A 13,398-nucleotide genomic window follows, 5' to 3' on the forward strand; every position below is an offset into this window, starting at 1 on the left:
TGCTTTGCTCCTCAAAAATGTGTGTAGCCAGCCATTTATTCTGAGGGGCTTATAACATGGGACCATGCACGTTTTGCAGCTGAGTATAAAAAGAGGCAAAAACTCTCTGAAGGACAATTTTGTTTTATATATTTTAGATACAACCAGCAAGTCACTTTAAAAAAAGCCTAATGAAATAATATTGAGTCACTGTGATGACTTTGATCTATGAATGTCTCCATTAGACAAATATTTTTAAAAAATCAGAGCAAAATATATATATATAATAGAAATATATTAGATGCATTATATGTATCTATATAACTGATTAATCTTTATAGTGAAGGCTTTTTAAAATAGGTTCTTTTCCCTGCATTAATTTTTGGTAGAAGTTGGTGCTCTCTTATCTCCTATACAGTTTACGGGCAGAAGTGTTGTGATCTTGTTTATGTATTCCTCCCAAGTGCCTAGAAGTGCATCTGGCATATAGTGGACATCTAACACATATTTACCAAGCTGGATGAACAAACCATATAAACATGTTTATTCAATTCTATGTGAGGGGGAAAAATCATGTCACAAAATAATACTTGCTTTCAAAGTCACTTTCTGTGGTTTTACATCCACATTATATATAACATGTTCTATATATATGTTCATTTAAAAGAAAAAAAATGGAAGAATTTTACCAAAGCATAAACAAGAATTTTTATCCATCAGATGATCGCATGTTTATGTTTTCTTTCCTTTGGCTTAGAATTTTTTGCCATTGTTCAAATTTTTTTGTAATCAGTATACATAAATATGCATTATCTTTCATTCAGTCAAATTAATTTCAACTCAAGAAGATGCAACACACTTCAGAAGTGTAATGCTTTCGCATTTCAGTTCTTTATTTAGTTACCGTTTAATGAATATCAAATAAAGACCAAAGGATACTGGTATTATCCTAGATCAAAACATGAAAGAACCAGGGCTCATCTATTTTGAGTAATTGGTTTGAAATGATTTAGTTGTTAGTGGAGAAACAAAATTCTAATTAAAGACATTTTGATTCCAAAACTTGGTTCTTTCCCGTGTCATGCCTCTTGAATGTTAATGAAAATATATACACATACATAAGAAATAAATTTTGTAGTAAAAAGTTATAAGTGCAAGCTTCCTTTATATATGATCCTTTTTAGCGCCTCAGAGGAGTAAATGATTGTCAGGTGGATAGAAGCTACCATTTGCTGAAAAATTCATTTTTTGCCCCTTACAACAGCACTTCAGAACACTCTAGTTTTAGAGAAAACAGACGTTCAGAGCTGCCAAATCCCTTGGCCCATGGAGGTCACCGAGCAGTTGTGGAAACGAAGCTGGCAAAGTAGAGTGAAGCTTAAATTGTGAAGTATTTCTTTCGCCACCCTATACATTTGGAATTTAGCCTGTTGACAGTGTGTAGTCAATAGAATTTTTGTCGGGTTCTACTTTGTTGTTTTTAAGAAGAGCAGTACTATCTAACGGGAGGGAAAAAAAGAATAAACACACTTATCTTTCTTAAATACACTTGTCCTTTCTAAGATACATTGAGTAGAGTTCGCTATTCATTTTACTTCCTGCATGGGTTGTTATTGTTTTATATTTTACAACATATATGCCAGTATGTAAGGAGAGGCGTATTCAGCTAAGGGTAGATTTAGACCCTTGGCAAGCCAAAGCCCCTGTTCTATACAGTAGACAAGTTCCTGTGTCAACAATACTGAATAATGTCAACAATCAGAACTTCTAAAATTTCTCACCACCAATTTAAGGATACGCACACACACACACTTTTCTACTAAAGCAGATGTCCAAAATTCATCAGCTACTTCCCCTGTGTTGGTGATTCTTCGGGGATCAACCCTGGCTATCCTTGGAATTATTTCTATATTCTTAAACTCTTGAAACCTTCATGGGATCACTGTGTTTAATGTTCCATGTTACATTTACTTGTTCCTGTTCTGCCCTTTTCATCTAAATATTCTGTTCATTTCTGTCAGGGAAATTTTGTTTTAAGGAATATTTTTACTCTTTCCCCCTCATTTGTTCAATTCTTTTTGTGAGAAACTTCCAGTCATCTTATGTCAACTCTGCTTAGACCTGTAAAAAGAAAAAATTTAACTTTCTTCACGTAATTTTAATTCTGCTATTTTCCAACTAAAAATGCTCCATCTTCTGTTTACAAGAGTGCCTCGCTTTCTTGTACTGCAGTCATTTTAGTGCTGATTTTATTTTTATTCCACATTTCTATTTTCAGTTATGCCAGCTTTTTATCTCCGTCCATTAAATCATATTGCCTTTTGACATCTTCTCTTTTTTTTTTTTTGAGCTCTTGATTAGAAGAGATACATGTTTTATAACTTTTTAAATTTTATTCTGATTAACTTCCTATTGATGTGGCTATTTAAGGATGCTTGCTCTTTGCCTTTGTTTTGTCTTTCGTGTTGTTTTTACATTTTTGTTTATTGCAGTTTTTTTTTTTAACTTCGTGCTTTTTATTTACTACTATTACTTTTCAGAGTGGGATTTTTTTTCTTTGTGTATAGCTTCCTAAAGGGACACTGTGATAGTAGTCACTGTGGTAAGGAAGTGCAGTAGGTGGCTTGAATTTTGGTTTTTGTCTCTGTGTGAGCATGTTTTAACTTGGGTTGCGAGTTTGCCTGGCTCCCAGTGCTCAACTCTTGTGTCCCACTTTTTAAGGGTGGTAATTGGCCATTTATTTCTCTTGAGCCCTCCAGAAGTCTCTGTCTTGATTTTTGTTCAATCTAAGTTAATTTAATTTTATTTGATAAAAAGAACCCTGGAGTTGAATATAGAAGACCATGGTGGGTTCTACAGTCCTGTCACAACCAATGTTTTTATAAACAGACAAATTACTTAACCATTTAGAGAGAGTCAGTTTGAGCCATCAAAAATTGGAAAAATAAATTTATTCTATATGGGGAGTTTGTGATATAATTACAATAATGTATTCTGGTATGACAATCTTAAAAATCAAAGAGCAGGAGGTTGTAATGAGAAATGATGTAGCCAGCCATTTGTTGGTTATTCACCCTGCATCATCTCAGTGCTTGGCACTGTGACAAATAAACAGGTAAATGAGACAGTCTGCACACACAGCGGAAACACAGTGGGGCCAGGACATGAAACTGCCGTGTGCTGCCCGGGGACCCCCCATCAGGATACGGACACTAGTTCCCCAGTCACTCTGAGTTTCTGCTGCGTCACCCAGACCTGCATCCCCTGTCTAGGGAAGTCAGCATCCACCGACAGGTCCACGGGGGACCACAAAGACCTGCGCCGCAGGACAGGCCTAAAAGCCATCCCGGTGCGGAGCTCCTGGCCATCACCCCTGTTGCAATGACTCCTTCTGCCAACTCTGCTTCCCTCATTCTCTTAGAATCTCTTTTTTTCTCCTGAGAGCACTTACAGATCAGCTTCCTGCAAACCCACCTCCATCTTAGAGTCAGTATCTTGAGAAATCAACCTAGGACAGTCTGAGACACATATAAACAACTGAGGAACTGGGGATCCTGTTCCTGGAGGAACCAGGGATAGGACAAGGGGAAGACGGTGTTGCTCATACATCATGCAGGGCAGCTGCGGTTAAATCCCCTCATGGACACTATCTAAGCGTCCAGGATGAAACACACCACAAGCCATTTGGAAATTTGGATTTGAGCAATTCTGCTGTGTATTTTCCTCTTCTTAGAGGGTAGGGTCAGGTGCACAAAAGAATGTTCATAATTCTTGCTTCATTAAGCACTGTCATCATTTGTCCTTGAATTACCATTACCCACCTTTATTCCATTTTACATTATTTATTATTGGCCTTACTAATACAATAGATAGGCAGGGCCCATCAAGCAACCCAAAAAATTAAAATTGCCAAGAATTTACAATGGATCCATTTACACTCCTCCAACCAGGCAACCAATTCCCCTGATTTTCTCTCTGTGGAACTAATCTGCCGAATTTGTGTGCTTGTGTGTAAGTATTTAACTAAACAAAGTACACCTGGCCTTGGACAATGTGTAGGTTAGCACTGTGTACCAACCTTCTGCACAGTCAAAAAATCCATGTACAACTTTTCAGTTGGCCCTCTGGATCTGTGATTCCTCCCTCTCCATGGTTTTGCATTCACAGATTGAACCAACCACAGATCGTGTAGTATTATAATACGTATGTATTGAAAAAAAGCCATGCGTAAGTGGACCCACAAAGTTCAAATCTATGTTGTTCAAGAGTCAACCATATTAGTTTTTTACTTGTTTTTAAATTTACTTAATTTTCTTTAAAAAGTATACTCAATGTAGTCTTCTGCGGGTTGTTTTGCTACTAAATATTATCTTACTGAAATACATTCATGTCATACTATGGACGTGTATTACACTCAATTTCACTATTGTATAATATTCCATTGTGTGAATATAGCATATTTGATTAACTATCTTCTATTCAGTGAATATTTAACTTGTTTCCAGTGTTCTTCTCTTCTTATCAATGGTGCTGCTTTAGACATTTTATATTATCTCCCCTATTGTATAATTACAAAGGTATTTCCTATGCATATTCCTGGGTTACATACACTCACTTTACAAGATAATCCCAACCTGTTTTTCAAAGTTATCATACAAACTTACCCTCCCACTAGCAATGTATATAAATTGCTGTTTATTCACATTCTTTTGAATGCTTGGTACATTTCTTTTCAAATACTTGGTATTATCAAACTGAGTAATTTTTGTGAAGGTAACATTTACAAGATAGTATTTTAGTATCTCAAATCATTTTGATTCATATAGCTCTGGTCTTTGGGCACATTTTTATGTATGTGTGTGTGTATATATATATATATACATATATATATATATAATTTATAAGTATACAAATATACATACCCAATTTATACATCCAAAATTTATATATAATGGCTATATTTTATTTGCTATATATTAAATTATAATATATTTATATAAAATTTGATGAAATTGGTGAAGCCAGTTGGTGAAGTTAACCCACTATTGTATAGTATTTGACTTCCCAGAGTTTGGAGACGGATATAGGGCCAACAGAGTCAATTTATAATTACAAATATATAACCTGCATAATAATGATAATAATAATTACCTACATTACATAGGTTGTGAAATAATCAAATGACAGCTGACCAGAAAGTAATGAATATATTAGCTAGAAAATGTACAATAAGCAATAAAATTTTGTCACTGAAATTGGTGACATTGACACTGCCATTTTATCCCTATGTTAAATTATGAGATGTGCCATCAATTAAACTTATATGTCATGTACTTCAATTTTTTTCCCATCTCCCTTTAATTAAAAAATTAAAATTTTTTTAATGATTTGATGGTTTCACTTTAAAAATGAAATATTTTAATTCTGGAAATTGATTTCAATATAGACTTTTTTTTAAATTCTACACTTCCATATACATTTGAAACATCTGTACTACATTTTAAAAAGAGACACAAAATACAGCAGAATGGGTATTTCTGCTTGGTATGAAACACTGTGTTTTTTTCCTGTATCTAATTTTGGAAAGATTCAATTGTGGGATACAGGAGGGGGATGAAAATGGCAGAGATTCATTTCTTTGTGTTTAAGAAACCCATATTCCCTGAGATGCAGGGGGGAATGAGTCCATTATTTGCGGCATTATTGAAAATCACTCCATTTCCCCTCTGGGCTTGCGGAGCAGAGAAGCACCTGAGGCCTTCTGGTTCCTCTATGGCATTACTGATGTAATACATTCCATTGTAACCTTTCAGCCTAAAAGGAGTCCTGTTTTTCAGTTTCTAACTGATTGCTGGGATCCAAACCCTTAGATAGGTCCAGGGATTTGACATATCTGGATAGACTGTTAATGTTTTTCTTTTAAAAGCGGAGTTTGTGGTACTGAATCTGTTCAATTCTCTTTAGATAAAGCAAACATCAAAAGAGAGTCATGCTTTGGCATTCTGGAATCTCTGCTCATCTTGACCAAGTATGGATGCCTGACAGTTTTAAAGATGAAGAGAATTAACATAGCAACCAACAGAGGTGGTTTTAGCAAGCTAATGAAATGCTGTTTTTCTATGAATTAAAACTTCAATTTCCTCAATTTTAAATGAGTACATATATATTTATATTGCGTATGTACAGAGATTAAATGTGAAAAATAGGCCAAATTTATCATACACACACAATAAAGATTAGTCATCTTGTTAAGCATTCAATTCTAGCAAGTAATATATTTTAAAATATTTATGATCCTTAATGAATGATAAATAGTATATGTCTTACAGGTACTTATAATAATCCCAAAATGCTAAATAATTTTGGGTAAAAATACATTCAGTAATAAGCTTGTGAAGATGCATATTGCCCTTAAAAAATTTTTTTTTATTTAAAACTTTTTAATTGAAATGTAGTTGATTTACAAGGCTGTGTACCCTTTCATTTTGAACATTTAAATTTTGGAAAGTCCAAGGTAGAATAGGCAGAATGAAGCAGCTGCAAGAGGAAGAGTCAATAAATGAATCAAGAGAGAATATAATACGATTCCTCGTGTATCCGTCATACAGAGATGGGAAGGTCAGGATGAGAAGGGAACGAGAGAGCAGATGAACAGTATGGTGAATTCATCTACCTATTCCCGGCACCTTAATATCATCTTTGTCCCATGAGGTTACCGTATCTGCATGAGAAGCTGCTTTTTGTGAGTTCAGGGGCCACCTGTATCTGCCTGTGATGTGCTCTCACCGCCTAGATCAGTTCCCGGCAGGTGGGAGAGGGATAATTTCTTGAATGAGTGAATAACTATATGGAAGAATGAGTGAATCGGCGAGCGACTAAGTGAGCAAATGGATAAAGTAGAAGACGAGTTAGCAGAAGCCCTTATTTAGCTTGGTAATGTTAGACGCTCTTATTTGACCTGATAACGTGAGCAGTTTCCTCTGAATCACAGCCCAGAGCCAATGCAACAAGCACAACGTGGAGAAAAGAGGGCAGTGGCCTAATGAACCACAAACTGTGTGCAGGTTAAACTTATATGATTATTCTAAGTAAGAATAAATTCACCCCCCAAAAAGAAAGTCTGGAAGTGGTCTGTGGTGCCTTTGGTTTAAAACCATTTAACGCTGCCTCCCTTTAGAGATCAGATTTCCACTCTTTTACCAAAACTACCAGATCACTCACTGTTTGAAAAATAAAATAAATATATCTTAGATGTGGAAAAAAAACACATTTTAAAATCCCAAATAGAGTTGTTTCAAGGAACCCTTGCTTATGTTTTTCCCTGCATAACTGAGCTTAAATCTTGTGTGCTATTTCCACTCACCATTCTACATGATAAGGAAAAATGCATAGTTTGACAAAAATCCTGGGTATATATTAAGGGAGACTGCACTTGTATGGAAAACATAAAAGTATTTGTCCTTAGCCTCAGTCACAAAGTATCCCCTGCACTGAAATGCCCATTAATTATTCCCAGTTTCCATCCTCCCTGATCAATGGAATATTTGATAAATTTCTCTTAAAACTCTTCTACGTATTGAATCCTGTACGCATCATGTAAATTGCTAGTAGTTACACAAATAACTATCTTCATACTTTTATGCCTCAGGACCTTTGCTCATACCATCATTTTCACGTAGAACAATCATCCTCCATTCCTGCTGTCACACTTCAATTCATCATGCCAAGCTCCACTTAAAGCTCATCAGAAGTGAGAGCTCTCTGTTTGAATTTCCACTGTATTTTATTTTCCTTCCCTTTGGGACTTTTTAATATTTTGCCTTTATAGTTATTTAGTTCTTGCTTTTTCCTATTATAGTCAGCCCTCAGTATCCACCAGGGATTGGTTCCAGGACCTTGCAGATACCAAAATCAGAGGATGCTCAAGTCTCTTATGTAAAATGGCTTAATACAGGCAGCCCTCCCTATCTGAGGGTAAAATAACCGTGATTCGTTGAATCTGCAACAGCGGATCCGTGCATAGGGAGGGCTGACTGTAGATACAATTTTAAGAAGTGTAGTGGTATATTTACTTTTTGCCTACATTCACACTCAGAAACACAGTGTTTTATATGAGTAAATATTAAATAGGTATTTGCTGTCAGATGAATGAATTGTGTCATTCTGATTTCACATTAGCAATAAAATACAATGGATACATGAGAGAGTGAGGTTTTTGGTTGGTTTGGATGGAAGGAGAAAGTCCAAGGAAATAAGAGATTGTTAAATATATTACAAGCCTAGATAATGGTTAGTCACTTAACAAAACAGAACTTTTGAAAGGTATCTGAGGATAGTAAAACATGAAGAAAAGTGGCATGCTGTCTTACCCATACAGTTCAGGTAACAGGCAGACAAAACTCATGCACTTCAATTGGGTCATTATAACGGAGCTCTGTCCTGTTCCTTTCAGAAGACAGTGTTAGCAGCCACAAGGAAAAATAAAATACATTGGCAGTATTAGTGAATGTACTGTGTTGTTAAGGTAAACAATATTCAGAGAAATCAGCTGAAAGAAATGAGAGATTTCTAAAAGGTGCAATTACCACCCTATCACATAGTTAATGTGTTTTCGGTTCTACTGTCTTACATTTTTATTTCCCTCAGTCTAGAATCTATTCGGAAAAAAAATATGTATCCTTGTCTTTATGCTCCCCCTTGACAACTGGTCATGTTTGGTAGCAAAAGGAAGCCCTTACATGCTATTCAGGAGCAAACTTTTTTTTTTTAGTAATTTTTTCTCAGTATAAAAACTATCAAAGGAACCAGCAGGAGACCCCTCCGTGGCAATTAGTGAGATCCATGTGAAGTGTATGACTCTGGGAAGCACTTGCTGGGGCCTCTCTCCACCTCCACGTCTCTCCAGATGAATTATAGTTGGAGTTCGTCTAATGGAGCATGAACACAACATATCACAAAGCAATCAGGATACAACCAGAACAAGCCGGTTTGGAATAAAATTGTAAAACTAGGCTGCGGTTGTTCCTAAAGTCCTACTATTTATTCTATGTAGCTGTGTGATGACCTAATGATGTGAATCCAGCTCAGCATTTGGACAATTGTGGAAAGTAGAAAAAGCAAACATTCTGTTACGGAGTGGGAATCAGAGCGACAATATGCAAGGTCAACAGCAACGTGACCGACACTGTGTGCTGAAGCTCTGGTGGCGTCCGCTGAGTAAAGAAGCAGAAGAAACACGAAGAGGCCTGAATTGGAAAGAGATTTAATTCTGGAGATAATAGAGTTAGCTTAGTTTAGAGAAATAACGTGAGTAGTGATTTTTTTATTTTAAAAATGTGCCTAACATTACGAACGACAATCAGGTTATCTGTGGCTGTGTGAGCAATACAGCATTCATATGGGTGAACCATTGATTTATCTCGCTCCTCCCTTCCCTGAACTTCTGTTGCTGATGGTGGACCCTGGCCCTTTGGAGAGTTAACTCCCTCCCACTGACTGCATTCTCCTGCATTGCAACAGGGCGTCGTGAGTTAAACACACATCAGGAACCCAGTTCTGCTGACGTGATTGTTTTTCATTAGATTTTTCTTTTTTAAAAATCAACAACTGTTTTGTTGAAGGCTATGTGCTCAGAATAAAGCAAAAGTGCAGAAAATAACTGACATCTTTAAGTCATTTTTCCTCACTAACATTGCCTAGACACAATTTGAAAGGATTCTATAAAAGGGTCAACAGATTCGGCTGAAAAAGCACACAGAAACATTTTGTTATTCTCTCTTGCAAAGCAATGGACTTCAAAGGTTGTGGTATCATAGAACGAGGACCTTTTTTAAAAAAAATTCTTGAAATAACTAGAAAATCTTACTAATTTATGCTTTTGGTTTGGTGATTTCCAGGTGGTTTAAGAGAAGTTTGTATGTTGTACAATACCAGTGTTTAGAAGTTTAGGAACCAGAATTTTACCATTTTGGTGTATTTATTTGACTAATATTTTGGAGATACCACTACAATTTTGGCTGTTTAGTGTAACCTGTACTGATAAGGATTTTGAGCAGTGTACTGGAGCACTTATATTAAATTATGCTCAGCTTTAAAGGTGGAAGGCAGGTCATGTACTTGTTTAATATGCTCTCTAATTATAACCAAAAAAATAGGAAATTCTGTCATAATCAATCCTAAGCTAGAATAATGATTTGTGAATTATTAATAGCAATCCATATTTTACCTCCCTGGGAAGAACACTTCTACAAAATAACAATTCAGAACTAATTAAAAATGGCCAGTCACTATGCCAGATGCCTCAACTTCAACTGATACCTTTATTCAATTAGAATTTCTATAAATTTTATTAAATAGCATCTTCTGATTTTCCACTGTCTATATCGCTGCAACCGTGAGTTCAACTCCTTCCTTCCTATGCCTTGATTGCCCACAGTGTATAAAGCATCGTGCTACACATGGTTATGCGCTGCAAAGCCCTTCGTGGAGTTTGAATAAAATACTCTGATGACCACTACTTTCCTTCAGTCTGATACCTTAAACTGCCCCTTTGATCATATCGTCCTGAAGCTCCTACCTTCACTTTTCTGACAGAATTGACCTTTACTTTATAAAGTCATTAACACGTGTAAAATTTAAAGTCCCAGAATGGTAAATGCAGTAGTTAAATTTTATCGCTAAATTAATTTTTTTTGAAAAGTCTGACTGCTTTATGGTGCACACATTAATCAAGATGGATTCTGATGTGCTCAGTGTAATGCAGGGGTTAACTGGTAATGTCGGATTATGATTTCAGTCACAATCTGGTTCAAAAACCCATTTCTTTCTGCTATAGCTGCCCCATACAGCTGAAGCAGCCACAGCTGGGTTTGAGGGATCTGAGAGAACTGGTGTCCAAGCTTTTTATCTGGACGTGTCTGATGAGGCTACTCCATCATTTTTCAACTCTCACTACTAGGTTTCATCCAGTTGCCTCTCAGATTAAAAGTTTTTGTTTGTTTCTTTCTTTCCCCAACTGCCCTTACCTGTAGACAGTGTACTTCCTTCTTAATGTCTGTCACATTTGTTAACCAGGGGACTTCCTGTGCAGCAAGCCAGCTTTGTCCCCACCTCAGCTAATCTCCCGTTCCCCCATTCACAGTCCCAGGGAGTTGACAGTTCTTTCCATATCCTCAGGAGCCATGCGGACCCTGGGGGTTCATACGTACTGGTAAATGCTAGCTCAGTGTTTCTGTTAATCTAAAAATACCTTTATTTTACCACCTTCTTTGAAAGATAATTTTACTTTGTATACATGCCAGGCTGCCATATATTTTTTTAAAGTTCTTGATGTATTTTTTCAGCTTTACTGAGGTATAATTGAGGTAAATACAATAGCATACATTTAAAATACACAATGTGCTGTTGTGACATGTGCACTTTGAGAAGTGATTCCACAATTGGGTCAGTTAGCACATTCACCACCTCGCAGAGTTGCCATTTTTTTTCAGTGTGTCTGGTGAAAAGTTTTAAGGTGTAGTCTCCCAGAGAATTTTTAGTTCACAAACCTACAGTAGATACACAAAAGATACCGAAAAAGGAATCAAAGCATTCCACTGTGGAAAATCATCCTTTCACAAAGGAAGACAGCAAGAGTGGAAGGAACTAAAACTAGAGGAACTAGAAAACAGCCAGAAAACAGTTCATAACACGGCACTGGTAAATCCTTACTTATGAAAAATTATTCTAAATGTAAATGGATTAGATTCTGTAATCAAGAAGAACGGAGTGGCTTAATGGATTTAGGGGAAAAAAAGAGAGAGAGAGACACACACACACACACAATTAAAGCTGCCCATGAGAGATTCACTTCAGCTTTAAGGACACACACTGGCTCAAAGTAAAGAGATAAGAAAAGATATTCCATGCAAATGTAACCCCAAAGAAAGCAGGGGTATCTATGCTTTTTTAGACTGGCATATTTTTTAATTAGCAAATTGAGAAAGTTTCTGCTCTTTCTTACTTCCATTGTTCCCATGAAAAAGTGTTATGTTAAAATATATATAATTTCTTTATAGATAATCTCTCTTAAATTTTTAATTATCCTTAACATCTTCTCTTTTGGTTTTGTGTTCTGACCTGGCACGTTAATCTTTCTAGGGTTTTTTTTTTTGGGAGGGTGGGATTGCTTGTAACATGCTAATTGTTAAGCTTTGTTGATAGTTGTATTAATGTCTTTTTTAAATATTAATTTTTGGATATTTTCACTCATTAGCCCTTATAATATTGCCTCTTTTATTACCTTCTCATCATCTGGAATTCAAATGAGATATAAAGTCTTATTACTCTAAATACTATTTATTTTAATTTCTTATCCATATCCTCTGTAGTTTTTTCTCTCTGCCTTTAGAAAATAAACAAACAAAACACCTTCAGGTTTACTTTTGGTTTACTAATTCTTTAGTTGTGTTTGTGTTTTATTTATTCTTAAATAATCCAGTTAATTTAAAATTTCAACAATTATATATTTATTTCTAGAAGGTCTATTTGGTTGTGTCTCAAAATATGCTCAGGTAATTTTTAATAACCTTTCTCTAATTGATGAGTTCTGCTTTCACTTTGTTTTGATCTCTGAGGATTTCTTTCCTGCCAGTTCAATAATGAATTCAAATGTTTGTCTTTAAAAAGATTTTACTTGGTAATTTTATTAATTTTTTAGTACTTGGCACTTTGCTTACTTTTTTAAGTGAGAAGATTAATCAGATTATTTTGCTTCATAATGTTGATAAAATAATTTGCCGGGGTTAATCTTGAAGATTTTTAACTCAATAAATAAGTTTCATTCAGGGACCTTCGTGACCTTCCCCGTGTAAAGCTTACTTAATATGGGCACAGGGACCTGGCTAGGGCAAGAGTTCGAAGCCAGTTGTACACTTTTGTGTCTCTGTGCCCATATGCCCAGCATCCTTCAGGCATTGAAGTAACTTACTCCTATTCTGGGGGGTTGTTCTACAAGCAGGCTTTTCCCCTCAAAATTGGGTGTGATTCAGTCAGATGGAAAAGGGCTCCCTGGTCATCCAGCTATACTTGGGCTCACATTTGGGCTTCCCTGTGAAATTCTGCTACCAAATTCCCTTTATTCTTGCTCAGCACTTGGAATTCTCTGACCTTCTGTGGCCTGTCGACCTGTGTATATATTTGCAGGTATAAAACTTCAGTTAACCTCAATTTCCCAAAATGTGCAAAATACAGAATGTGTTAATGCCTCTGCATTTTGAACAATAAAAAAGTAGGAAAGCAGAGAAAAGAAGACAAAACATCATAACTGACGAACTTGTGTTGGTCCAGCACGATCTCAGCTCTCGTTTCCTTTGCTGCTTCCTCGTGGGCCTGGCTACTGCCACCTGGAGTGGTAACACCAGGCACTAATCCAGACAAAAC

Source organism: Camelus bactrianus, chromosome 30 (genome assembly GCF_048773025.1).
Source record: "Camelus bactrianus isolate YW-2024 breed Bactrian camel chromosome 30, ASM4877302v1, whole genome shotgun sequence".
Lineage (NCBI taxonomy): Eukaryota > Metazoa > Chordata > Mammalia > Artiodactyla > Camelidae > Camelus > Camelus bactrianus.